This window comes from Schistocerca serialis, chromosome 1 (genome assembly GCF_023864345.2).
Source record: "Schistocerca serialis cubense isolate TAMUIC-IGC-003099 chromosome 1, iqSchSeri2.2, whole genome shotgun sequence".
Taxonomy (NCBI): Eukaryota; Metazoa; Arthropoda; class Insecta; order Orthoptera; family Acrididae; genus Schistocerca; species Schistocerca serialis.
The window spans coordinates 241,930,812-241,958,421 of NC_064638.1; the positions used below are offsets into that span (position 1 = coordinate 241,930,812).

Genomic DNA, 27,610 nt, shown 5'->3' on the forward strand with positions numbered 1-27,610 from the left:
GTAACACGCAGATGCTTACTGTTGATACTTCGTGAGCCTCATTCCAAGAATATTCGAGCGACATATGACTTCGTCACACATTCGTCTCGCGAAGTCACCACAACGAGAAAATCAGAGAAATTAGATCTGTTACGGAGGTTTATCCAGAATCTTTCCGCACAAGCACCACTGGCGAATGGAGCAGGGAAGCGAGGACGTGACAGTCGTGACAGAAGTACTCTTCGCTAAACTCCTTGACCTAACTAGTGAATTACAGATGTAAATGTCGAAGTATCCATTAAAAAAAAATTAAACTTTGTAATATATTCTGAATGGCTTGCGAATGTGACATCGACAAATCTTTAGAATTAAGTAAACTAGGTGTGATACCATGTGTGTCTTGGGTGTCTATGTCTGCAGTCAAGCTTCATATACGAGTGAATTTTCTCTTTAGTGTCTCACAATCTATTTTAGCGTATTATTGGTATTTGTCAGACAACCAAATAACCGTTGTCACAGTAATGTGACACACAAGAAGTGGAAATCAGCATCCATACTTTGACTCACTTATAGCGATCTTTACGTACCCCTACTAGCTTTGCCATACAATGCCAAGCTCCAGAGGTGAAGCTAAGTTGCTGTTGAAGACGAGCAGATCCATTTTCTCCCGATCGAACAGCTATAGTTGTCAGTGATTTGTGTGGAGGGCATGAGAGGTATGCTCGGACGGTTCCTGCATCCGCGCCTTGGGAAAGATACTTCCTCATTCACGTCCCACTAAGCTAGCGATACGCCTCTCTCGAGTCAGATGTCAAGAGGCGATTAAGACTCAGCCTTTACTTCCAGAACTGAAAGTATCAATAACGTTAGTAGATGCTCTGTCAGTGCATGCATGACGTTGGCGAAAGCACTCAGACAAAGCTACGACAGCTGCAGTCCCCGTATCGACTCCACAGGGACCACCCATTTAAAATTTGACTGTACATCCACGATTTATATATCTTTAATTACCCAACTGATTAATACTGATATTTGATCTTTTTCACTGTTAATACTAATCTCTTAAAACCGTCAAATTTTTAAAAAATAATTATAATGTATTTTATAAGTTAATTTTAAAGAGAGTAGACTCTGAGTGATTGAAACAATTTAAAATAATATTTTTTCGATACAAGTAGATTTAGTTTTTCTTTATAAAATCTATTATATATATTTTTCCATTTGCGATTACAATAATATATAATGGTTGAGAAATATCGCTTTCCAAGAACTGCGTTTCTACCATATTTCACCGTCCTTTTTTTCCGTGGCTGCATCATTGAAGCCAAGTTTACCAGCTGTGTCGCGTTCTGTCGACGAGATAGAGGAATTTGACATTTTTCACCCATAATCGACCTTACGTAGTTTTTTTAACATCTTCCATTTGCTGAAACTGCGTACGCAATATGCTGCATACACTGGTATTGTAATAAACATCAAATTTCATTTTCTTTTCCTTCTCGTCAGCATTAAGAAGGTAACTAGACACTGAAAAAGTTAATGATTTGCTTTATGTTGCTAATACATATGTCAATGCTAAAAAGCAATCCTTTAGTGAAGCAACCAAAAAATCCTCGATTCCTTAAAGAATCGAACTCCAGTCTATAAAACAGCTTCAGGCCTCTCATTACTTTGCATGAGTTGATGTGTTAAATATTTGACTTTAAGGATGTAACAAGAAAAAAGTTTAGCAGAGCTTTGAAATTATGGTTAAAGTTTGTTGGAAGTCCCTAAGTGTTCACCTTATGAAACTGGATGAACATAGTCTGGGTAATTTGCCCCCCCCTTTTAAGCAAAAGCTAGTTTTTCACCCATCTGAATGTTTATGACGTCATTTCAGCTGAACTACGTATCGTACAATGATATAATTTTGCAGGTACACTCAGTGATATATGTGGGTGCTGCCCGAACAGCGTGTTCCGAGATAGGGGTTAGGAGTGCAGATGTTATCAGTTCTACACTAAAAGGTACGTCTACCTTCTATACAAAGAACTATTTTTAAACGTATGTATTTTTTTAATTTTAAAGACCTGTTCCATTCATGGATGAAATTCGAGTAGACCTCCTGTTCTCCAGTGGCAGGTTTTAATATTTTGCGAAGAGATATCGTAGTAAAAAAATAATAAATTAAACGTTAAGCATGATGTTGAGGATTTACTGCATGAGGTGCGAAAATGTAAGCAGTGACAACCTTTTTCTTTCAAATAATGGTAAATCCACGACGGAATGTAACAATATTCTGAAAAAGATAGTTATTACTCACCACAAAGCGGAGATGCTGAGTCGCAGATCGGCACAACAAAAAGACTGTCTCCGTGTTACCTTCTTTCTTCCATCATTTTGTTGGGGGTGTCAGCCAGAAAAAGTTTAGTAAAGATTTGAAATTATGTGTAAAGTTTGTTGGGACTCGGTAAGTTTACAAATACTAGATGAATAAAGTGCAGGTAGATGTGCGCCATCAGTACGCTGCCACAGTTTCTAACTGTAATACTTGTCCTACTGTGTTAAAATTCCAACGTGAGCTTACATCTCTTAATGTGTAGATTATTACAGCATTTTAAATTTTTAAATTCAGTCAATAATTACTCGAAATATTGAAAATCAAACTTTTGTTGTCCATGGAAGCCGTTTAATCGACAATCTTCAATGGTAGTGTGTTCCGAGATAGGGGTTAGGAGTGCAGATGTTATCAGTCCTACACTGAAAGGTACGTCTACCTTCTATACAGAAAACTATTTTTAAACTTTTTTATTTTATTTTAAAGACCTGTTCCATTCATGGATGAAATTCGAGTACACCTCCTGTTCTCCAGTGCCAGGTTTTAATATTTTCTCCTGTCGAGATTTCTACACAAATAACATGAAGTGATATGTACGACATTCCATCCTTCCTCACAAAAGAAAACCAAAATTGTCACGAGGAAATTCCATGTAGTTTTCTAGAACTCTGAAACAATTTTAGCGTCAATTGTGGAAAAGTTGATAAATATATTAGAAACAGCAGCTTGCTTTTATTGTGCCAGAGTTTTCCAGTTTAATAATTCAAGAAGAAAGGACGACTAGACGCTACCGCCCCGTCGACGAACAGATTATTAGAGATGGAATCCAAACCCAGGTTGGGGAAGCATGAGGCTTATCCTGGAATTACCGTAAGCGGATGTCAATGGCCGGTGGGGATATGAACACAGCTCCTCCGAAATGATAGCTTCGAATCTTACCACGGCACTTTCGGTACTGGTATTTATACAGGGTACTATCTTTCTGTACAGCCTCATATTTAATCTGACATAGAATCAAGTTACAGATATAGTGACAGCATTAATGATACGTTACTTAATTGTGATACTCGAATGTGATAATTGACGGACGACTTCACTATTCAAAAAGGATATATTTTAATATTATAGTATCGCTACGGATTCGGAGATCCAAGTGCGAAAATATAATTTTTATAAGGAAGTTGTAATTAACCGATCGGTAACATCACATATGTTTATTTCGAGGTTTTTTTAGGCCATGAAAGAGTAAAGCTGCTTGATATCGACCAAAATATTTGCAGTTAGGTAGAACTGGAAAACCAGGTTTCACGGTATTTATTGTATAATACAGTATGTAGCTCTCTTACAGATATAAGTTACAAAGACAAACGTTTGCGACAGATCATTAAGCATGCAACATCAACCACTTACAAAACTAATATTAGCTGGATATGCAGAAGAAGAAAGTCAGCAGCATACACCAAATTATAGGTTTATGCGAAGTATTTTTCTGTGGGTAGCAGACGTCCAGTAAATTAAATTGGATATAACTTTTCTTGGGTTTCAATTAATAATAACAGAAATTAAGTGCTTGAGAAAAATTTTCTTTCTTTTGAAGCTTTCGGCACTAAGCTAACGTAAAATGTAGAATTTTCTGCTTTCAGTCATACAGAGAGAAATAATTTGTCGTGAACTTCAGTTTCCTGCCTTGTACAACCTATCTTCAAGCAAAACACATTCACTGTTTTGAAGAACAAATAACTCGAATGTAAAGAAAGCAGTGTTGTCAGTGACAGATATTCTCCGTGTTCATCAGAAAACGAGCGAGATTGCAGTCGACAATGAAGCGTGAACAATGCCAATATTGTGCAATATTACACTGAAAAATAGGAAATTTGAAAACCAAAGCATAAAATAAGCTTCTTCCACACATGAAAATTTGTTTATCGCGATAGAAAACTGAAATTAGCGCGTTAACAGTAAAAGACTAGATATTTCTTGATATCGGTATGTGACAAAAATGTGTTTACAAAAATAACTAAAACTATATCCCTTTAACTTTCTTATAGACATGTAATCTGCGATCAGCAAATAGCTTCACACCACATAAAGGTATCTCAGACATCTCGTCCGGCAGACGTAAATAACTCACTGTACTCGGCAGAAGGCTCCAGCTGAAGTAGTTCTCACCCTCTAATGAAGGCACCTGTCGGCTCTTACGCCCTACCCTCTGGCGGCAAGCCTGCGAAGCTGTTGCAGCTCTGCTTTCGGCCAGTGCCGCGTAGAGCGCTAGCGCCGCACGCGAATTTGCGGGTCAACTTCTCCAGGTCAATCCTTTTCCTTGCGTTTATCTATACAACTTTTGTAGCGCCACAAAAGTTTCAGTAATTATATACTTATCTTTGAAACAACGTAAGTTTATAACGACATTAAAATACTGTAGTAAGGGTGGTTTCCTTACAGTCTCGAAAAAGGTCATATTAAACGTGTCAGTGAAATTAGCTTGCGTTGGCTGCTGTAGGCCTGACACGTCTTGCAGATTAAAAAACTGTACAAGCGTATCAAGGTGTCTCTGAACTGCAGGTGTTTGTCGGTCAGCAGCATGTGTGAAGTTACTGCTAATATCGTCTGCAAGGTCAATAATAGAACTGGGATTGTTGCCATTATATGCTCAAAAATGAGCTTCTCTCACCAAGAATTTACAAAAATATGCACAATAACATAAAAAATATGACCTAAGAAAATTAAAGAGAGGTAATGTTGTGAAATAAAATAGTAAGTCAGTTTATGATAGTAAATTAGTTATTTAAGAATAAAATGCATATGAGAAGCAAACTAAACTATGGAATCTGACGTATTTTTTTACTAACATTATCATAACATAATTATCCTATGATTTTTTTGTGCATCCTCGCTTTTACTCAATTAATGAATTCTGAGTCGCAATATACAGTGAATATCTTGTGCAAATTATCATGTAAAAATATTTCCTATTGTCAGTCAACACAGCCCTGTACTTCAACAAACTTTTTATAACCTCATCTGACACAAGAGGAGCATATTCAGAATGGACAATATCAATTGAATCTAAATATAAATGACTGAGGGTCCATTCTCCTCAGTCAGCCTATAACATAAGCTATTTTTACAATTTCTGTTATTATTACTATTGGAAACACTGATGATACAATCAGGCACAGTATTTATTGATTATTGCATAAAACTTTTGTCCAAATGAGGTGTTACATGTCCGAAGTCCTGCAGTCTGCAAATCTTAACTGAAATAAAAAAAATAAAAAAATTTTTCTTAGTTTATTGGAAACTGCGTATGTGGAAATAGTGCAACAAACAAAATAATAATGCAGCGGACGTTTGAAACAAATATTTATTTTGTTGTGCTATTTTGGTCATGTCTTTTGCAGTGACTAATGAATAAACTGAAATACGAAAATAAGCCTATTAGTCTTTGCTGATGTGCGCGGGGTGCAATTCAGCCAAATTTCGGAATGATATCTTTATTAGCGTGCCCACGTTCCATTCCGTCAACTTAAAATACACTGTATCTCAAACTGATGAAATGGATTGCGGCCACACTAATAAAGATATCCATCTGGGATTTGGCAGAATTACTTCTCGAGCATGTCCGTAAGGACTAGTACGCAAATTTTCTCATCTCAATTTATTCATCAGTTACCTCTAAAAAAACTTTACCAGAAGTACAAAACAAAACAATATGTTACCTCCAAATGTCAGTCATTTTATTATTTAGTCAAATTTCAAACAAATGCGATATTAATCCGTGTGCAAACACCTGATAGATTAAGAAAATAGTTTGCTTTTTTTATTTCAGATAAGATGTGCAGACAGCAGGACATCCGTCAGTGACACATCTCATTTTGGCCACAGCAACCTCAAATACTTGGATCAGACACTCAAATATGTCTGAATTTCTTAAGAAAGCAGAAAATGTTCGCCAAGTATCAACAAATAATGTGCAAAACGGTTTACGTTAGTTGCTTCATTAGTCTTGCCAAAAAACCGTAAAAATCGTTTACTTTATAGCTTGACTGACAAGAATGGACCAATAAGAGAGAAATTTTCACCTAGCACAATCAGTGACATGGAACACAGTATATGATACCCTTCGATTTTTGTCAGCACATTTTCCATTTTCTTTGACACTTCTTTTCCTACTTTACCACAAACAGCTTCTAATTTATCCACAGTTTTTCCACTTAGCATTTCAACACATTGTAGTTCTAAACTAGAAAACTAAACTCTGTCCGAATAGGTCTCGGAAGACCCTAACGGTATTGACCGACCGCCGTGTTATCCTCAGCCTATAGGCAGCATTGGATGCAGATGTGGAGGGTCATGTCGGCACACCGCTCTCCCGGCCGTCGTCAGTTTTCGTGACCGGAGCCGCTACTTCTCGGTCTAGTAGCTCCTCAATTGGTCTCACAAGGACTGAGCGCATCCCGCTTGCCAACAGCGCTTGGCAGACCGGACGGTAACCCATCCAAGTGCTAACCAAGCCCGACAGCGCTTAACTTCAGAGATCTGACGGGAACCGATGTTACCACTGCGGGAAGGCCGTTGGCACATTGGAGTTTTGGCAGTAAGAATTGCAACCATCAATTCCTAACCCATGCCTTTTTAAAATGTGAGATAGCACTAAGAAAATGTCTGCAGTTAAAAACTTAAATGCAGCAACACGTGATGGGTCCTTCAAAAATACACTCCTGGAAATTGAAATAAGAACACCGTGAATTCATTGTCCCAGGAAGGGGAAACTTTATTGACACATTCCTGGGGTCAGATACATCACATGATCACACTGACAGAACCACAGGCACATAGACACAGGCAACAGAGCATGCACAATGTCGGCACTAGTACAGTGTATATCCACCTTTCGCAGCAATGCAGGCTGCTATTCTCCAATGGAGACGATCGTAGAGATGCTGGATGTAGTCCTGTGGAACGGCTTGCCATGCCATTTCCACCTGGCGCCTCAGTTGGACCAGCGTTCGTGCTGGACGTGCAGACCGCGTGAGACGACGCTTCATCCAGTCCCAAACATGCTCAATGGGGGACAGATCCGGAGATCTTGCTGGCCAGGGTAGTTGACTTACACCTTCTAGAGCACGTTGGGTGGCACGGGATACATGCGGACGTGCATTGACCTGTTGGAACAGCAAGTTCCCTTGCCGGTCTAGGAATGGTAGAACGATGGGTTCAATGACGGTTTGGATGTACCGTGCACTATTCAGTGTCCCCTCGACGATCACCAGTGGTGTACGGCCAGTGTAGGAGATCGCTCCCCACACCATGATGCCGGGTGTTGGCCCTGTGTGCCTCGGTCGTATGCAGTCCTGATTGTGGCGCTCACCTGCACGGCGCCAAACACGCATACGACCATCATTGGCACCAAGGCAGAAGCGACTCTCATCGCTGAAGACGACACGTCTCCATTCGTCCCTCCATTCACGCCTGTCGCGACACAACTGGAGGCGGGCTGCACGATGTTGGGGCGTGAGCGGAAGACGGCCTATCGGTGTGCGGGACCGTAGCCCAGCTTCATGGAGACGGTTGCGAATGGTCCTCGCCGATACCCCAGGAGCAACAGTGTCCCTAATTTGCTGGGAAGTGGCGGTGCGGTCCCCTACGGCACTGCGTAGGATCCTACGGTCTTGGCGTGCATCCGTGCGTCGCTGCGGTCCGGTCCCAGGTCGACGGGCACGTGCACCTTCCGCCGACCACTGGCGACAACATCGATGTACTGTGGAGACCTCACGCCCCACGTGTTGAGCAATTCGGCGGTACGTCCACCCGGCCTCCCGCATGCCCACTATACGCCCTCGCTCAAAGTCCGTCAACTGCACATACGGTTCACGTCCACGCTGTCGCGGCATGCTACCAGTGTTAAAGACTGCGATGGAGCTCCGTATGCCACGGCAAACTGGCTGACACTGACGGCGGCGGTGCACAAATGCTGCGCAGCTAGCGCCATTCGACGGCCAACACCGCGGTTCCTGGTGTGTCCGCTGTGCCGTGCGTGTGATCATTGCTTGTACAGCCCTCTCGCAGTGTCCGGAGCAAGTATGGTGGGTCTGACACACCGGTGTCAATGTGTTCTTTTTTCCATTTCCAGGAGTGTATCTTTTTGACACACTTTAGTCATTGTTATATGATTCATTTGTCATCTGTAGTCGACCACTATTAAATTATGATGCCTACAGCGTCATCTATTGCTACATTTTGTAACTATTTGTTTTTCTTCTGCCATACGTTTTCCCCCTTCTCCGATAATATTCCGTTGCAATTTGACGTCATTCTGACCAGTGGTGTTATTTCCATAGCGGTGTGAAAGTTTAACATTAATTATTATAATCACCCTGTAAATTGTAAATCAGCAACGGTCCTATCACACTTCCCTGTTGTGTTTCGGATATTACCTTTACATCTGTCGATTTAGTTCTGTTAAGAGCGACGTGTTGAGTTCTATCTGCAAAAAAGTCTTGAATCCAGTCGCAAGTCTGTTCCGATACGCCATAAGTTCGTATTTTTCTTTTTTTCATTAAACGGCAATGCGGGACGGTGTCAAATGCCCTCCTGAAGCCAAGGGACACGGCACCAACCTGAGCGCCGTTGTCCACTGCGCTGTGGATTTCATGGAGGAACAGAGCTAGCTGAGTTTGGCAGGATCTCTGTTTGCGGAATCAATGTCGATTTCTGTAGAGGAGATGGTCATTTTCCAAGAACGTCATAATTCTTGAGCATATAACATGTTCCATAATTCTACAAAAGATTGACGTCAATGATATAGGTCTATAATTGTGTGGATCTATTTTACGGTCTTTCTTTCTTGACCTGCGCTTTTTTTCCAGTCGTTAGGTATCTTTCGTTGCTCAAGCGATCTACGATAAATTACTGCTAGAATGGGATCAATTTCTTTCACATAATCTTCATAGAATCTTATAGGAATTTCATCTGGTCCTGACGCCTTTCCATTAGTAAGCGATTGTAATAGCTTTTCAATTCCACCATAGGTTATCTCAATATCTGCCATTTGGACATTGGTGCGACGATTGAAAGAAGGGACAGTGTTACGATTTTCCGCGGTGAAACAACTTCAGAAGACCGAATTCAGTATTTTAGCCTTCTCTTTGTTATCTTCCGTTTCGGTGCCGGTGTGGTCGCTGAGAGAATGAATAGATGATTTTGACCCATTTACAGATTTTACATACGACCAAAATCTCTGAGGATTTTTAGGTTTTTTACTCAAGTCGGTTGACAACCTCTTACTTTCAAAATCATTGAAGTCTTATCTCATTACTCTCCTTACGCTCATTTTCTCTTCATTCAGCTTTTGTTTGTCAGCTAGGTTTTTACTTCTCTTGAATGTGAGATGAAGTGCTCATTGTTTACGAAGCGCTTCTTTAAAACGGCTATTGAAACATGGTGGATATTTCCCATCCCTTAAAGCCTTACTCGGTACATACTTGTCTAGGGCAAATTGAACGATGCCTTTTAATTTTTTTCCATTTGTTTCCCACATCTTCGTCCTCATCACCGAATATTTGATGCTGGCTGCTGACATATTCTGAAATTTGTATCCTATCACCTTTGCTGAGCAAGTATACATCCTGCCTTTCTTAACATTCCATGCAGGACCCGTCGTCATAGATGCTGTCTCAGCTTTATGATCACTGATACCTTCCTCTACGTTAACTGATTCGATAAGTTCAGGTCTGTTTCTTGTCAGGAGGTCTAAAACGTTACCCTCATGAGTTGGTTCTCTACCTATTTGCTCAAGTTAATTTTCGGACAAGACATCCAGCACAATGCACCAAATGCCTTTCAACTGCCGTCAATACTATTTTTCTGAATTCAAACCACATCTGTTCTAAGCTTACACAGTCGGTCCTGATGGAGACTGCCTCTCAAAAAGGTCTCAACCGAATTTTTATCTGCTTTTTTAAAACATGTGTACTTGCGTGTACTTTTGGTGGATTTGAATATTACAGTATTCAATCTTGCTACAACAATCTTGTGGTCACTAATCCCTTTATCTGTCGTGAACCGTCCTCCCTGCTCGCAAGGGAAACCCACCATCATATCCCCCTCAGATTTAGTGCTAAGTTGCCCACTGGATAGCCCGTCAAAAACTGAACACAGATCACACATGAAAACACGAAGGACTGTGTACTGAACTGTGCAAAAAAAAAAAAAAAAAAAAAAAAAAAAAAAAAAAAAAAAAAAAAAAAAACAGAAACAGTGAAAGGTCCCTGTGGTTCAAATAAATAGCTCTAAGCACTATGGGACTTAACATCTGAGGTCATCAGTACCCTAGGCTTACAACTACTTAAACCTAACTAACCTAAGGACATCACACCCATCCATGCCCGAGGCAGGATTCGAATCTGTGACCGTAGCAGCAGCGCGGTTCCGGACTCAAGCGCCTAGAACCGCTCGGCCACTGCGTAAACTGTCCAAACTTAACATCAGCAATATCGATCGCCGTTAATAACTATGATGTCGTGGTTTCGTGGTTGTGTGGGCACGGTGTTACACTGCGAAGGAAGGCGGGATACGGGTTCGTATCTCCCTGGTGACCCACATTTTTTTTTCCTCCCACAAAATCACGAACTGTCCATCCGGTCATTGACGAGTCTGTTCGCTGTATTCAAATTTGTATATGTGTCATGGTGTAATTTCCGATTGAAAATGCGACGTGTAACGAACGGAACTCCAGACGTACGTACTTCCTATTTGTTCTACAGAAGTGCCACATATTACGCCTCATGCTTTCCGTTTCGGAAATTTTGACTCTTCAGTTTCTTCGTTGTAAGACAGTTCGCACTTGTAACACAGTTCACACAAGTCTATTTGTTCTTTTAATTTCTATGGGACGTCTATACGGCATCTCGCCGGCTGTCACTTTTCATGACAGACGATCAGTCATCTGGTAAGAATGTACACACGTCAAAAAAGTTTTGCATCACCTCTGTTCAGAGAGTTCCAGAAAAATGGAATAGAGATCAACATAAACATCATTTCCGCCTCTTTTTATTGCTCATGAAAACCACACATTGCATCTTGTACCACCATACAGCGAGACCTTCAGAGTTGGTGGTCCAGATTTCTGTACATACCAGTACCTCTATTACCCAGTAGCACGTCCCCTTTATGATGCATGACTGTATTCTATCCACAAATTCATCAAGGTACTGTTGGTCCAGATTGTCCCACTCCTCAATGGGGATTCGGCCTAGATCTCTCAGAGTGATTGGTGGGTCACGTCGTCCATAAACAGCCCTTCCCAATCTATCCCAGGTATGTTCGATAGGGTTCATGTATGGAAAACATGCTGGCCGCTCTAGTAAAGCGATGTCATCCGGAAGGAAGTCATTCACAATATGTGTACGATGGGGACGCGAATTGTTGTCCAAAAAGACGAATGCCTCGCCAGTATGCTGCTGATATGGTTGCACTATCGGTTCAAAATGGTTCAAATGGCTCTAAGCACTATGGGACTTAACATCTCAGGTCATCAGTCCCCTAGACTTAGAACTACTTAAACCTAAGGACATCACACACATCCATTCCCAAGGCAGGATTCGAACCTGCGACCTTAGCAGCAGCGTGGTTCCGGACTGAAGCGCCTAGAAGCGCTCGGCCACTGCCGCCGGCGCACTATCGCTCGGAGGATGGCATTCACATATCGTACAGCCGTTAGGGCGCCTTCCATGACCACCAACGGCGTACTTCGGCTCCACATAATGCCACCCCAAAATATCAGAGAATCTCCACCATGCTGCACTCGCTGGACAGTGTGTCTAAGGCGTTCAGCCTGAGTGGGTTGCCTCCAAACACGTCTCCATTGTCTGGTTGCAGGCATAAGCGACACTCATCGGTGAAGAGAACTTGAGGCCAATCCTGAGCGGTCCATTCGGCATGTTGTTGGGCCCATCTGTAGCGCGCTGCATGGTGTCGTGGTTGCAAACATGGATGTCGGGAGTCCAACCTGTTGCGCACAGTTTGAGTCGTAAGACGACGTCCTGTGGCTGCACGAAGAGCATTATTCCACATGGTGGCGTTGACGTTAGCGTTTCTCCGAGCCGGCCGCTGTGACCGAGTAGTTCTAGACGCTTCAGTCCGGAACCAAGCGGCTGCTACGGTGGCAGGTTCGAATCCTTCCTCGGTCGTGGATGAGTGTAATGTCCTTAGGTTATTTAGGTTTACGTATCCTAAGTCTAGAGGACTGATGACCTCAGATGTTAAGTCCCATAGTGCTTAGAGCCATTCGTTCCTCTGACAAGGGAACATCCCCATCGCACCCCCCTCAGATTTAGTTACAAGTTGGCACAGTGGATAGGCCTTGCAAAACTGAACACAGATCGATCGAGAAAACAGGAAGAAGTTGTGTGGAACTATGAAAAAATAAGCAAAATATACAAACTGGGTCGTCCATGTGAAAGATATGCAATATTAAGGGCAATATGAGTCGAGGAGCGCCGTGGTCCCGTGGTTAGCGTGAACAGCTGTGGAACGAGAGGTCATTGGTTCAAATCTGCCCTCGACTGAAAATTTTGCCTTCTTTATTTTCGCAAAGTTATGATCTGTCCGTTCGTTCATTGACGTCTCTGTTCACTGTAATAAGTTTAGTGTCTGTGTTTTGCGACCGCACCGCAAAACCGTGTGATTAGTTGACGTAAGGACGTGCCTCTCCAATGGGAACCGAAAACATTTGATCGCAAGGTCATAGGTCAACCGATTCCTCCACAGGAAAACACGTCTGATATTTTGTATACGACACTGGTGACAGCATGTGCGTCACATGACAGGAATATGTTGTCGACCCACCTAACTAGTACACTTGGCGAATGGGTGAAAAGATTCTTCTACCTTGTCCGATTTAGCTTTTCTTGTGGATGTAATAATCACTCCAAAAAAGTGATGAAAACATAACGAGTTTTTCACATAAACTGAAAATAAAAAGTTAAAATTTTCGGTCGAGGGAAGATTTGAACTGAAGACCTCTCGTTCTGCCGCTGTTCACACTAACCACGGGACCACGGCGCTCCTCGTCTCATATTGCCCTTAATATTGCCTATATTACACATGGACGACCCAGTTTGTATATTTTGCTTATTTTTTCATAGTTCCACACAACTTCTTCCTGTTTTCTCGATCGATCTGTGTTCAGTTTTTCAAGGCCTATCCACTGTGCCAACTTATAACTAAATCTGAGGGGGGTGCGACGGGGATGTTCCTTTGTGAGCAATAATCCGTAGGTTGCCGTCATCCACTGCAGTAGTAGGCCTTGGGCGGCCTGAGCGAGGCATGTCATTGACAGTCCTTAGAGAAGAACTCCATGTCCGAACAACATGGCGTTGGTTCACTCCGAGACGCCTGGGCACTTCCCTTGTTGCCGCGCCTAGTGGCGGCGTGGTTTGAGGCGTCATGTCACGGACTGCACGGCCACTCCCGCCAGAAGTTCGAGTCCTACCTCGGGCATGGGTGTGTGTGTGTTATTCTTAGCACAAGTTAAATTAAGTAGTGTGTAAGTCTAGGGACCGACGACCTAAGCAGTTTGGTCCCTTAGGAATTCACACACATTTTTGAACTTCCCTTTTTGAGAGCCCCTCCTGGCAAAAAGTGACAATGCGGACCCGAGCGAACCGCGGTTTGACCGTCTAGGCATGGCTGAACTACAGACAACACGAGCCGTGTACCTCCTTCCTGGCTGAATGACTGGAAGTGTTCGGCTGTCGGTCCTCCTCCGTCTAATACGCGCTGCTACGCGCGGTTGTTTACATCTTTGGGCCGATTTAGTGATATCTCTGAACAGTCAAAGAGACTGGGTCTGTGATACAATATCCACAGTCAACAACTATCTTCAGGAGTTCTGGGAACCTGGGGTGATGCATAACTTTTTTTATGTGTGTATTACCGTCGCAAGAAAATGTGATGCATAGTGAGAGCAGGCAACATTCCGCATAGACCTCTTGCAGAAATGAAAATAATAAATAAACGGGTTTGAACTATGTTACAACGAAGGAATTCAAGTGTCAAAACTTCCAAAGCGAAACAAAAGAGCCATAACATGAGGTACGTATGTCGATAGGTCCCTTACTTACACCTCGCTATTGCAAATGGACGCTATACCACGACACGTACACAAACTTGAATTCAGCAAACAGACAGGTAATAATATTGTATAAAGAAAAGTGTATCACGAGGGAGATTTGAACACTGATCCCCACCTTCGCAAACTACCACCGTGAGCACACAACCGCGACACGACAGTCACTAACGTCGCTCAATATCGTACATATTAGATTTGGATCGTTCACCGTTTCTGTTTTGCTTCTTTTTTCTACAGTTTAGTACACCTTCTTCCTGTCTTCATGCTTGATCTGTGTTCAGTTTTTGATGGGCTAACCAATGGGCCAAATTACCACTAATCCTGATAAACCTGTGGGGGTGCGAGCGGAAGTTTCCCTTATCAGTATTATTTGTTGTTAAGAGCAAATTTTTTTTTTTTGGGAAATTTCTAGTAAGTCCCTAGGCTTACACACTACTCAATCTAGCTTAAACTAACTTGCTCTAAGGACAACATACACATCCAAGCTATGCCCGCGGGTGGACTCCGACGGGGGGAGCCGCGCGAACCGTGGCAAGGCGCCTGAGACCACGAGGTTACCCGTCGCGGCTTTAACAGGTCAAGTATGTTTTCGCAACATTTCGCACTCTGAGTGTGCTCCCGAACCAGTTGTTCAAAATAATTTCCTGAGAAATCGTTGCGGCATCATCGCTCCGACGGGGTGAAGATTCCCATTTCGTAGAACACCGCCTCCTGCTAAAGTCCGTAACTGCCTGCTGCACACCCACGGCCGACAGGAATTGTCGACCAGTCAAGACCTTCTTTAAGGAACTGCAGGGGAATAGGTCAGTACTACAGGGCAGGTGCTCGAGTGCCTCCCACTTCAGTTGGCGTAACATCTGCTTTACATTTGCGATATGGCGACGTGCGTTATCACGAAATAGCAGCATTCCTTGTCACACGGACCTTGGCGCACCATTCCAAAACGGTGGTCTCGGACGGGCATGCTGGCCTACACTCATTCTCCAATCTCCAACTGATATCTATCGGTGTTTATCCTTCGTCAAAAAAATTTCAAATGGCTCTATGGGACTTAACATCCGAGGTCATCAGTCCCCTAGACTTAGAACTACTTAAACCTGTCTAAGGACATCACACACATCCATGCCCGAGGCAGGATTCGAACCTGCGACCGTAGCAGCAGCGCGGTTCCGGACTGAAGCGCCTTGGACCGCTCGGCCACAGCGGCTGGCTTATCCTTCGTCAGCCAATAAAATAATAAGAGCAGGCCGCGCGGGATTAGCCGAGCGGTCTCAGGCGCTGCAGTCATGGACTTTGCGGTTGGTCCCGGCGGAGGTTCGAGTCCTCCTTCGGGCATGGGTGTGTGTGTTTGTCCTTTGGATAATTTAGGTTAAGTAGTGTGCAAGCTTAGGGACTGATGAGCTTAGCAGTTAAGTCCCATAAGATTCCACACACATTTTTAAAATAAGAGCAGTTGATCCTGTTTGAACGCATTGGTACGAACGTCGCCTTAGTTGATGTTTCCGCATTTACCGCACGCACGTCGGAAAGTCAAGAATGCCACGCTGTTGCCTTGCCTACATAGCGGTGCTTATACACCCGCATCAAAGTCGGCCTACATTGCATACACACTGCAGGAACTCCCTCCAACGGACAATTTTTGTTGACCCTTCGAAAATTCTTTTGGCAAATCGGTATCTCCACGGTATACGGTTAAACATCCATTACAAAGAAAGTACATTTTCATGTTTAACGACTTAGAAACAAACAATGTGATACCCATAGATCTGTCGAGCAATTTAGTAATGATGGAAGCCGGCCTCTGTGGCCGAGCGGTTCTAGGAGCTTCAGTCCGGAACCGCGCTGCTCTTACGATCGCAGGTTCGAATCCTGCCTCGGGCATGGATGTGTGTGATGTCCTTAGACTAGTTAGGTTTAAGTAGTTCTAAGTCAAGAGACTAATGACCTCAGATGTTAAGTCCCATAGCGCTTAGAGCCATTTGAACCAAATTTTTAGTAATGATGGAAAAAATTTCCTTTTCTAAATGTTCGCAGTTTTTTAGAAACCTTTCGCCTGTAGCAATTTCCAAAGTTTCCACAATGATATTTGCAATACAACTTCCCACAAACTCTGTGTTTTCATCAATTGATTCCAATATTTTTTTAAAAAATTCGCAACCCGTTGTCTGGTTTGTTGCATTGCTTTTTCTTAACTTCGGCTGACATAGTCCTTCCTAAATGTGGAAGAACCAGAAGAGACGTGCCGGTGTATTTTTCAAAGAAGTCACGAAATTTTGGATGGTCCAGTCTACTTAAGGAAATGCCAGCACAAAAGAAACCTGTACATAGTTCTTCACAGAATGGTGAATAAGATTGGCATGATTGCGGCAGGAGCATTTTCTATGGTGTTTTTCTACTTTCAATCCGTTGTACTCCACGTTTGTGTTTTTCTGTTACCGCGTGCTCCTGGACGTTGAACAACCTCTCTGTAGTTATTCTCACGTGTCACATTATGCTATACATTTTTTTACTATCTGTCGTAAGTACTTTCTCACCGTATTGGGTCACGAACTGGTGTAATCTTACTTGAATACTTTCCTTAAATTTAGGTTTTTTTAAAACTATAGACCACTACACACACTTCCGACTTCAGTACAATTGACTAACACAAAGATTCACTTGCCCCCAAGCAACTCCCTGCTCGTAGAGTAACAGTAGGCTGCACTAACTCGCTGTTACGTAAGGATGTGGCCCATATTCAAAACTGAAACAAAATCGGGGAGAAAGGTAGATATTTGCCATTTTCCTGGAAACAAAACATTCTGAGAAATTTAATATGGAAGAAAGAAACTGCATGAGAAAGGTTCATTAGTTCTTCAAAGAGTAAAAATATAATGAATAAGGCCATTTACATACTAAGTTGTGCTCTTTCAGACAGAAATGGCCATATACGCATAAGTATGATTTAACTAATTACAGTAATTCATTTAGTTCTTCATAAAAAACATTCAAAAGTATATAATAAATACATCAGTCAGTGGTACCGAAAATTATGTGCCCTACCACAAAACTTCTAGCTCTAGTCATTAATATACAACATTAAGAGCAGGGGTCCCAACACACTTTCGTGGGGCACACTTGCTGTTACATGTACATCTGCGGATCACTCTTCTTCCAAGAGATTTTCTGAACTGGAAACAAAATGTCTAACGTTGAGTACAATTTCCTCTCCTTTCAAAAAAATTGTTCACATGGCTCCGAGCACTGTGGGACTAAGCATCTGAGGTCATCAGTCCCCTAGAACTTAGAACGACTTAAACCTAACTAACCTCAGGACATCACACACATCCATGCCCGAGGCAGGATTCGAACCTGCGACCGTAGCGGTCACGCGGCTCCAGACTGAAGCATCTAGAACCGCACGGCCACGCCGGCCGGTCCCTGTCATCTCGACTGCTAGTGATACGATGCCGTTAGGATCCAGCACGGCGTTCCGTGTTACCCTCCCGAACCCACCGATTCCATATTTTGCTAACAGTCATTGGATCTCGACCAATGCGAGTAGCAATGTCGCGATACGATTAACCGCAATCGCGTTAGGCAACAATACGACCTTTTACATTTTTAATTCCGATTATTATTTCATAAATGAGTCCAGAAATAAACATATTAAACAGTACAGGATTCCATAATTATTAATAGGAATCCTAAGTGTGCAAATTATTCGTAATTCCAAATGTTTCTAAAAAAAATAATTTTAACTGTATATTCACAACTAGTAGGTACTTATCGATCACAACACTGACACTAAAATATTTTATAAAGTAATTCCTTTTCATAAATTTTAGCTTTTAATATAACAATTGTGTTTGAAATTATGCGAAAGTTTTCAGAAAAGCAACAGAGATAATACTGACCTGTCCAAAATTTGAATAATATTACTGGTATCGACTACTGCTGTTGAGGAAAAGTAATGCTAGAGGATGATGTCCCGTTACTCTACTGCAGACACACCTAGCCGTAAAATATGTCCCCCGTAAAAGCGGCTTAGATCAGCATAATAGCTGCCTTTAGAAATTCTCCCTACGACACAGCAAGTTCATGTAGCACCCAGTTTCTTCATTTACGTTTTTCTAGGCTTATTGCTCCACAGGTTAATGCCTGGGAAGTGCATTCACCTTGTTAGAGCCGGTACCAGTTCATCACATTTCTCACACCTGCCCGCAGTGTCTTTGGTAACGACGAGACACTTCAGACTAACAGAATAAAGAAACAAAGAAACGGTAACAAATTGCTACCTAAACTTGTATATTTTACATGACCTATCTAAGGCATTTTACTATGTGAAACACAATATTATCCTACAAAAACAGAGGTTTTACGGAACTGATGATGTAGCCAAACAAAGGATACTGTCATGACCAACCAAAAAAATGAAGAAAGTTGCGTTCAATAATTCATTCAGTGCAAGCAAGGGAGATTCTTCTGAATGGACAGAACTCATTTATAGGGTTCCATAACGCTCAGACTTAATTCTGCTATTGTTTCTCTTATGTGTAAAACATCTCTCATATAATATTCAGTAAGGAGAGTTAGTTCTTTTTTCAGATGACTGTAGTATTGTAGCCATTCCAAGTACATATTCAGCAACAGAAGAAATGGTAAATGATATTCTTAAAAGTATCGGTGAGAGGCTTTCTGCTAAAGGTCTCACTCTCAATTTTAACAAGACGTATCGTAGTTCTGTTCATCTACGGCCACTATGCGACTAATAAATGTAACTGACGACGAGAGAGTAATAAATTGGATAGGAACTTCAAAAATTTTAGTTGTCTATATTGATAACAATTTAAACTGAGAAAAACACCTTCAGTAACTGCTAAAACAACTTAGTTCAGCCACAACTGAGCATCGAATCATTCCAAATCTTGAAGAGCTACAGATCAATTAGTTAACATATTCTGCATATTTCCATTCAACACTGTCATATGGAATAATGGTCCGCGGCAGCTCATCAATAAGAAAGGAAGTCCTCACAGCTCAAAAACGTGCTATAGGGCTAATATGTGGCGTTCACCCGCGATTATCGTGTAAAGATCTGTTTAAGGAGCTAGGCCTTTTGTCCACTAGTTCGCAATATATTTATTCCCTCATGAAGATTGTTGTAAACGACCCGCTACAGCTAAAAAGGAACAATGCTGTGCATAAATACAATACCAGAAGGAAAAAGCAGGTGCACAATATTTCCACGAAAATTTTGGTCACTCATACAACGACATAAAACGTCTGACACACAGCGAAGTTAATTTCGAAAACAAAGTGCAAAAGTTTCTCCTTGACGACTCCTCTTATATCGTAGAAGAATTTCTGTTCTCGTGATGTGTAATAGTTGGTGAGTAGAAATTAGTAATTCACATCTCTATCTACAATAAGTTTAAAAAATTTAAAAAAAATAATTAAAAATGGTCAGCTTGTTGCTATATTTACATGTTCATGTGTAGTATAAACGTAAAATAATTCATTCCACGTCATTTCGGTTAAATCGTACATATAATTCAAAGAACATGAAATTAATTAATTTTTAATTTACTTCATTCGAGTGATGCTTGCATTACTGCTCCAACGTGAATCTTGGAAGACATATTTATTTCAACTTGAATATCATGTTATAACCAGTCCATCCATAACATTTTTGTTAGGTATACAAGATGAGAGGATGCTTAACATGGTCATAATACAACCAAAGTATTATCATTCTGCCTTGTACAAACTCCGTGTTTTATTTTTATTGGTTTTTTTTCTCATATGATATCTCAGATAGTTCCGCTCCAAGCGTTTCAGATAAAATAGTTATCTGGGATATGAAGATGGCATTTATTCTTTCGGACGCGTCCGAGAGAACAGATGCCATTGGTAATCGTGCAGCTCTCTAGAATGAAATTACAGTTAAATCAATACCATTAGATGCTGACAGGCGTTGATATACATCGACTGGGACAGATGAAAATGTGTACCCCGACCTGGACTCGAACCCGGGATCTCCTGCTTACATGGCAGACGCTCTATCCATCTTTTTTTTTTTTTTTTTTTTTTTTTTTTTTTTTTTTTTAAAAAAATCTCGTTTTGTTCGCTTTTGTTCGTTGAATCTGCTCGGGGCGGACGTCGTAAGACATCCGTTTAAGTTCGCTGTTGATCGAGTAACTCAGTTTTTTTTATTACAGAGGTACCCATCTGAGCCACCGTGAGCACAGAGGATAGCGCGACTGCAGGGATTTATCGCCGGCACTCTCCCCGTGAGACCCACATTCTCAACTTATAATCCACACACTACGTTCGTAGTGCCCCTGCCCATTACACTCATTACTCGCGGCAGACAATCAACCGAGTCGCGTAAGAGTTCAGGCAATTCGTGTTCATCCGCACTGAAGAAGGTCATCAGCCGATTAGCCTTAGAGAAATGAAGATGGCACCTGTTCTTTCGGACATGTCCGAAAGAACAGATACCATCTTCATATAGCTAAGGCTTACTGGCCATTGATCTTCTTCTTCTGTGCTGGATGCACACGCATTGCCCGATCTCTTACGGGACTCAGTAAGATCGTCTTCCGCGAGTAATGAGTGTAATGGGCAGGGGCACGAATGTGGTGTGTGGACATTAAGTTGGGAAAGTGGGTCTCACGGGGAGCGTGCCGGCGATAAATCCCTGCAGTCGCTCCATCCTCTGTGCCCTCGGTGGCTCAGATGGTCAGCTAGTACGGTAGCTCAGCGTGCTTGGTCAGAGGGTTAGCTACCCTCTGTAATAAAAAAAACTATGTGAGCGGATCAACAAAGAACCTGAACCGCTGTCATTGGACGTCCGCCACGAACAAATTCATCGACCAAAACAGAGTAAAATGAGATTTTTAAAAAATGGATAGAGCGTCTGCCATGTAAGTAAGAGATCACGGGTTCGATTCCCGGGCGGGACACACATTTTCAACTGTCCCCGTTGATGTATGTCAACGCCTGTCAGCATCTAATGGTATTGATTTAATAGTAATTTCACATATGGGAGGACGACGATTCAGACACTCGTCCTGCTATCTAGATTTAGGTTTTCCATTCATAGCCTAAATCCCTCCAGGCAAATGCCGGGATGGTACCTTTGAAAGGCCTTTTTTTTTTTTTTTTTTTTTAAATCCAAGCTTGTACTCCGACAGTAATGATCTCGATGTCGACGGAACATTGAACCCAATCTTTCTTCCTTCCTTCTGGATTTTTGGTACCCTTCTTGCTCTTAATCGAGACTCTCGCAGTATTCAGTCACTAACGTCTCTGCTGCTGGGACATATTTACATAATTCCATATTGCCCTTCATTCTCCCTGTGTCTTTTACTTGCGTTTCGAGAATGAAATAACTCATAATTTACTATCCTCATCGAAACGCATTTTGAAGAGTTAGTGAACGCTTACCTCCTTTCCCACATTTGAATAAGTTTCATCCTTTTTCATAGTATCTCCTAACAAAGGGCTTCAGAGACAACATTATTGTGCTATTCCTTTGTTGTGTCTAGCAATCCTCTACGGAGCTCGTAGCGCAGTATGTTAAAAAGTGGAAGTGAAAGAAGAGTCAATGTGGTAGAGGGATAAAGTTGATGTAGAATAGGAACAGCCTCCCTACACAATATTTTCATACTAAAATGACTGATAGAGAAGCGTATGGAGAGAAACGTTAAATGAAGGCTCACAACACTCTGTTCCTCCAAAAGACATTAGGCGTTTCTTAGCATAAGGAGACATTTGTCAGGGAAATCTGCAAGATATAATTAGCTGTCAACGGCCAAACTAAAATGGAGATGAATATTTGTGATCTTTTCCAAATGTTATTATTTATAAAAATAAAAATAGTTCTCACTGCTCATATGAGTAAAAATAACATAAGATTGTTCCGCTTAACCGATCGTATGCAGTGCGGGTTGTACTGCTACGTGTTGTGAGTTTTTTCAAATTGCACATCGCTATTACCTCCGTAATTAAAGAAGTAGTTTCTAGGTCCACGAGTTCACTCCCGTAATTAAAAAAATTGTTTCTTGTCTAACAACTTTTTAACATCTTCGATCCGTTTTCGTGCAGTGTCTAATATTGTAATTCCCAAGATTTTACATTCTAACGAGTTAAGCGAACAATGATTCTTAAGTTGTGCATCTTTTAACGAAAGACAGGTGTGTCTGTCTTTCAGCCATACGGTGCAGTTACGAAACACTAAAAGCTAAGAACCAAAAATGCCGTTTTTCCGAGCTCCTAGCTTTAGGTGTTCTGTCATTCAGCGCTTAATTTCTAAAACTGCAGGTGCCAGAAAGCACCTCTTAATCCATACCACCCCTCCCCCACCAGCCATAAAAATAACGATTCGATTTCTAAAAACTTGAGAAATCATTATGTACAAAATACTGTTCTGAAATTCAGGTTTAGAACACAATTTCTTATAATCAGAACAATAAAACCACAAGATAAACAGCAGTGTCACTTTCCCCCAAATTCTGCTCGATACACACACACACACACATATTATTTATGTATATGTGTGTGTGTGTGTGTGTGTGTGTGTGTGTGTGTGTGTCCCACATCTCCTCCTGAAGCACTTCACCTATTTCAGCCAAACATACCCCGTACTGTCAGGCAACAATCTCTGTGGAGACAGAAACCACCTAGCTAACATAGATCAGGAAATATGACGTCACTGACAGTGAGATGAATGAAAAACTTCCGCATCATGCATGACATTTAAATTTATTACTCGTTATTAAATCTATTCACAATATATTTCACAGGCAATATCCACATATGCCCCCGAATATACCTACACAAACATATCGTCGACACACAGTTCAAGAGAAATGACGTCATAAACACTGAGATGAATGAAAAAACTGCCGCAGCCGCATCATGCGTGAAGTTTTAATACATTTATTCTTTACTACTAAGATATTCTTACAGTCAAGGCAACTTATGTAAATCCCTCACACCTGGCAGCTCCTTTAACAGCTTTCAGCGGCGAAGCGCAAACAGCTGTAGAGGAAAACAATAGCTGCGTACAGAGCTATGAAGAGGCTTTGTCATAGAGACGTTTACGAACCCTCGTTGTAAACATACGAAGCAGCTGCGCCCAGCCTACAAAAGCTGGCCGGGATCTCTGTACGATTTTTTCATAATTTCAAAGGAGTTTTCACGAATACGTGGAAATGAAATTTTTTCTACTTTCCAGTAGAAAAACAGACCATTTTTTGCTCTCGTTTCCAAAAGAAAAGTGGCAAAATGAATATCTGGACAGTGCCAGGATTGTCAGCTAGTTAAATAATAAAGCATTTAGCGATGAATAATTGTGAAGATATTCCTGACTCATCGGGATCACGTACGGTTCCGACTAGCAGAAGAGTTACGAAAAAAAAAATACGATGTGACATAAGACACGGAGTTAGATGTTTAGCAAATACTTTCAATGTCATTGCCTTCTCTCATTGAGCTATATTTCAACTGGATTGATTTAAGTTCATATTCGTTACAACAAATAAGCGACACATTTGAACATAAACGTCCCTATTATACGTCTTCACGAAACATTAAATCCGCATGTCATTTGTACCACAGCAGCTGATCGGTGCCTGCTGCTTGAGTTGGTTACAATGCACGATCAAGATAAATACATTCCCCTCATTCCCCCCCTCACCGAACCGCTGCCATGACGTTGGTCACCGTTGTAACATTCACTGGTAATGGTGCAGCGGCGAAGTATATTTACGTCGCGATTTAATACACGTGTAGTTTTTGAAATCTCCCTGCCGACATCCTCCCGTGAGCTAAAAAGCAATGGGAGGTGGTGTTTCCGCAAGGCATTCCACGTGAATGACGCCATAGTTCTCCGACGCGGCTGGGACTTTTTCAGTTCTGGACAAATGTTCGTCATATAGTTTCATACTTTCCAGTGGCAAGTGAAATGATTTAAACAAAAACTTCAACTGAGGTTTTTATTTTATTTCATTGTGGTTTGTTGCCGGCGGTGATGATAGAACAATGAAATATTCTGTAGAGAGTGAGCTACCAATGGAGCTCCAGCTCTGGTTTTTTTCCCCTCTGAAGCACAGACTGATAAGCCGAAACATTAATACCGCCGGCTTAATACTTTTGCAACGCAATATAGCAGCCATTCCGGGCGGCATGGATTCGATACGTCATTGACAGGTTTCCGGAGGTAGGTGCTACCAGATGCTTCACATTTTAGCTCCTTCATTACCTCAATACCACCACTTTCCTTCCACCTTATCACACAGTCACTTACACTGCACTTTAACTAAGGCCCTGCTTCAGGTTAGCTGGTGAGTCTGAAATACGATGAAAACATATTACAAATCGAATAACAAAATCTCCACGAGGCTTTGTTGCCTAGAAAAGAAAGAAGTAATTTCTGCTGCCCTTCCGGTCTACATCAGAGAATCGAGTCAACTTTCCTAGCCATATATTATCAACAGGCGGAGCTTACAATCCATGATAACACTTTCGTACCCTGAGGCACCGTAAACACTCACAAATATTCAATTTAATAAATCTGTTACTACTTACTAACAAAAATAAGTCAATAAATGATGCAACAGGCAAATAAATAGCAGTAAACTGTCTACAAAGTTGATCCTTGAGACTCATCCACGAGTCGCTTTAGGCGACAAGTGCAACAGGGGCTACCAGCAACCCGCACAACATGCATCACGGCGACGCAACGGTGTATGCGTATGTGCGTATATTATTGAACCGGGGACCTAGAAACGACGGAGACACTTCGTCCCTGCCGTAGCCCACTGTGGTTCATAACCCCACAACAGGCTACAGCAGTCCACTCACCCCACCGCCGCCCCACACTGAACCCAGGGTTATTGTGCGGTTCGGCCCCCGGTGAGATCTTGACAACGGATTTAGTGTGCTGGCCTTCACCTCGCATTTCATTGTAGGTTTTTGAAATTTGCCAATCGGTATTCACCAGATCCCCCACCTTAAGACAGACTACCTCCACTTGTTGAAAAAAATTCTGACTTATTGTGTAATATTCACAAAACATTCATCTCACTTTCACAGAAGTCATTTATTTTTAAGCTTCTTACTATTTCAGGTCACTCACATTAGTAATTTGAGAGTAATTATTTCGTGCCATAGTCGCTTCCACAGTTTCTCTTCCTCAAGATCAAAGGAGAGAAAGGGGGGGGGGGGGGGGGAAGTGTGTGACGACCGTTCTGTACCGGCTCCTTCGAGAAAAAAACACATCCTTCCTGGGATTCGCCTGGACATTTTACTGTGGCCAGACACACGCACTCCTCTATGCCGTGCTATACGGTTAACTTGTCCGCTCGAAAGCATATCCGGAGATTACAGTTATCTTGTATACTGTTGCCATGTCATTAGCTTTCAACGGGTCACGCTATTCCCGTAAATTACGTGTTGGTGGTTTGTGGGCGTGAAGCTGGTGCCGGATAGCATCCTAAATGTGTCTCATCACAGTTCAAATCAGTGACTTTGGTAACCAACATATCAATGTAAGTTCATTATCATTCTCCCCAAACCACTGTAGTACGAGTCTGGCCTTGTTACATCAACAGCTCTGCTCTCGGAGTTCTCTCAATTTTCTTCGAATTGATGCGTCTTGAAAACCGAGAAGATTCTGTTCAGTTACCCTGTTGCAAGGTACCATGGTCGTCGGGGAAGACATCAAGAATGAAGAGATGCAGACAGTCGACAGTAATACATACGTAGTGTAGTGTAGTGTAGCATGGTGCCTTTGGTTACTACCATATGTCCCACAGAAGCCGAGGTAAATGTCCTCAGTTTCATAATACTGCTCTCACGACGCGATGCATATTTAAAGCAGACTTTTGCCTGGATGAAGGTGTATCCGGACACGACCGCCCACAAGATGTACCAAGAAACGTGATTCGTCCGACTAGACAATCCACTGTCCAATCACAATGACAACGTGCCTACTGCGGTCGTTACTGATCACGTTATTGGGTCAACATGGGAACACTCAGGAGTCGTCCGCTGTGAAAGCTCCATGTTCAACGGTGTACTCTCCGAGCTCCGAAATTCTCGTGCTTTCAGCAGCACTGTATTCTGTCATCATATCTGCCCCCTATCGCAGTCTGTTTTGGATCATAGAGCGGGCAATCCTCCTACTTCCATGTTCTGAGATGAGACGTCAGGGTCAAAATCTTGTCACCTACTAGTGGTTTCACCGCCGTTCAAACGCTTTCCATAGATTCTCACGACAGCTGGACGCGAACAGACGAGATGCTAATTCCCAGGCACCAGGTCACAACAGTCTGCCCTTCGTCAAAGTCTCTTTTGTCAGTAGATTCCCTCATTTGCAGCCCGTATCACAGCCAAAATGATCTCATTTCTCGTCTGTTCCGCTTATATACTCTCCTTATACGTCGGGTGCCCGCAACGTAATCAGGTGCCATTCAACGTGGCGGTGGGCAGTGGTAGCAATGTTATGACTCCTCACTCTGTAAGCCGATATGTGCTCTGCTAGCAAAATTTACAGTGTCAGCTATGTTTTGAGTCTGACCCAGACCGATTCTCTTCGAACGACGAGAAGAACTTTTTCACTGCATAATGTAAACGTGTAATTTCGTACCACCAGACACACACAGCATATCTGTAGGCTTGATAACTTTAGTGCACATGCACAACAGGTTCCGAGCCTCTTGCGGGAATACAAGACTTGGTGCGTGCAAGCAGGTGAATGGACAGTGGACGCAACTTTCGAGTGACAAGTAGAGAATTTGAGTCGGGCGGGAAGCGTATCCGAATCATAAGGCGGTTTAGGGTACCTCTCGCGTTAAGCGAGATAACAGGGTACGAGGCGCGGTGGGGTATAAGTTTCCAACTTTCACCAGTGAATTGTTTCCATGCCCGACGGCTAGCGTCGGACTTTCCTTCAAAAAAATATAAAAATCTTGTGATTTCATTCTGCTTGTCAAGTACGACATAGGGAAGAGCATAACACGTCACAATCATCCACACTCTACTTTTTCCGTCCGAAATTCCACACGACTTCCACTATACTGTTCACTTAAATATACTTTCTTTTACTTCGCGAACTCGTAATTAGCGTTTTTCCGCGACTTTACAGTACTTTCGTCGGAGCTGCTTTCAATGAGATGTTACTAGTTCAAACC

General features: G+C 42.2%; 1 pseudogene; it reads right to left on the reverse strand.

Annotated features, from left to right (window-relative positions):
* Positions 1 to 6,758: 6,758 nt before the first annotated feature.
* On the reverse strand, positions 6,759 to 6,876 carry LOC126424808 (5S ribosomal RNA; annotated as a pseudogene).
* Between the last annotated feature and the right edge of the window lie 20,734 nt (positions 6,877 to 27,610).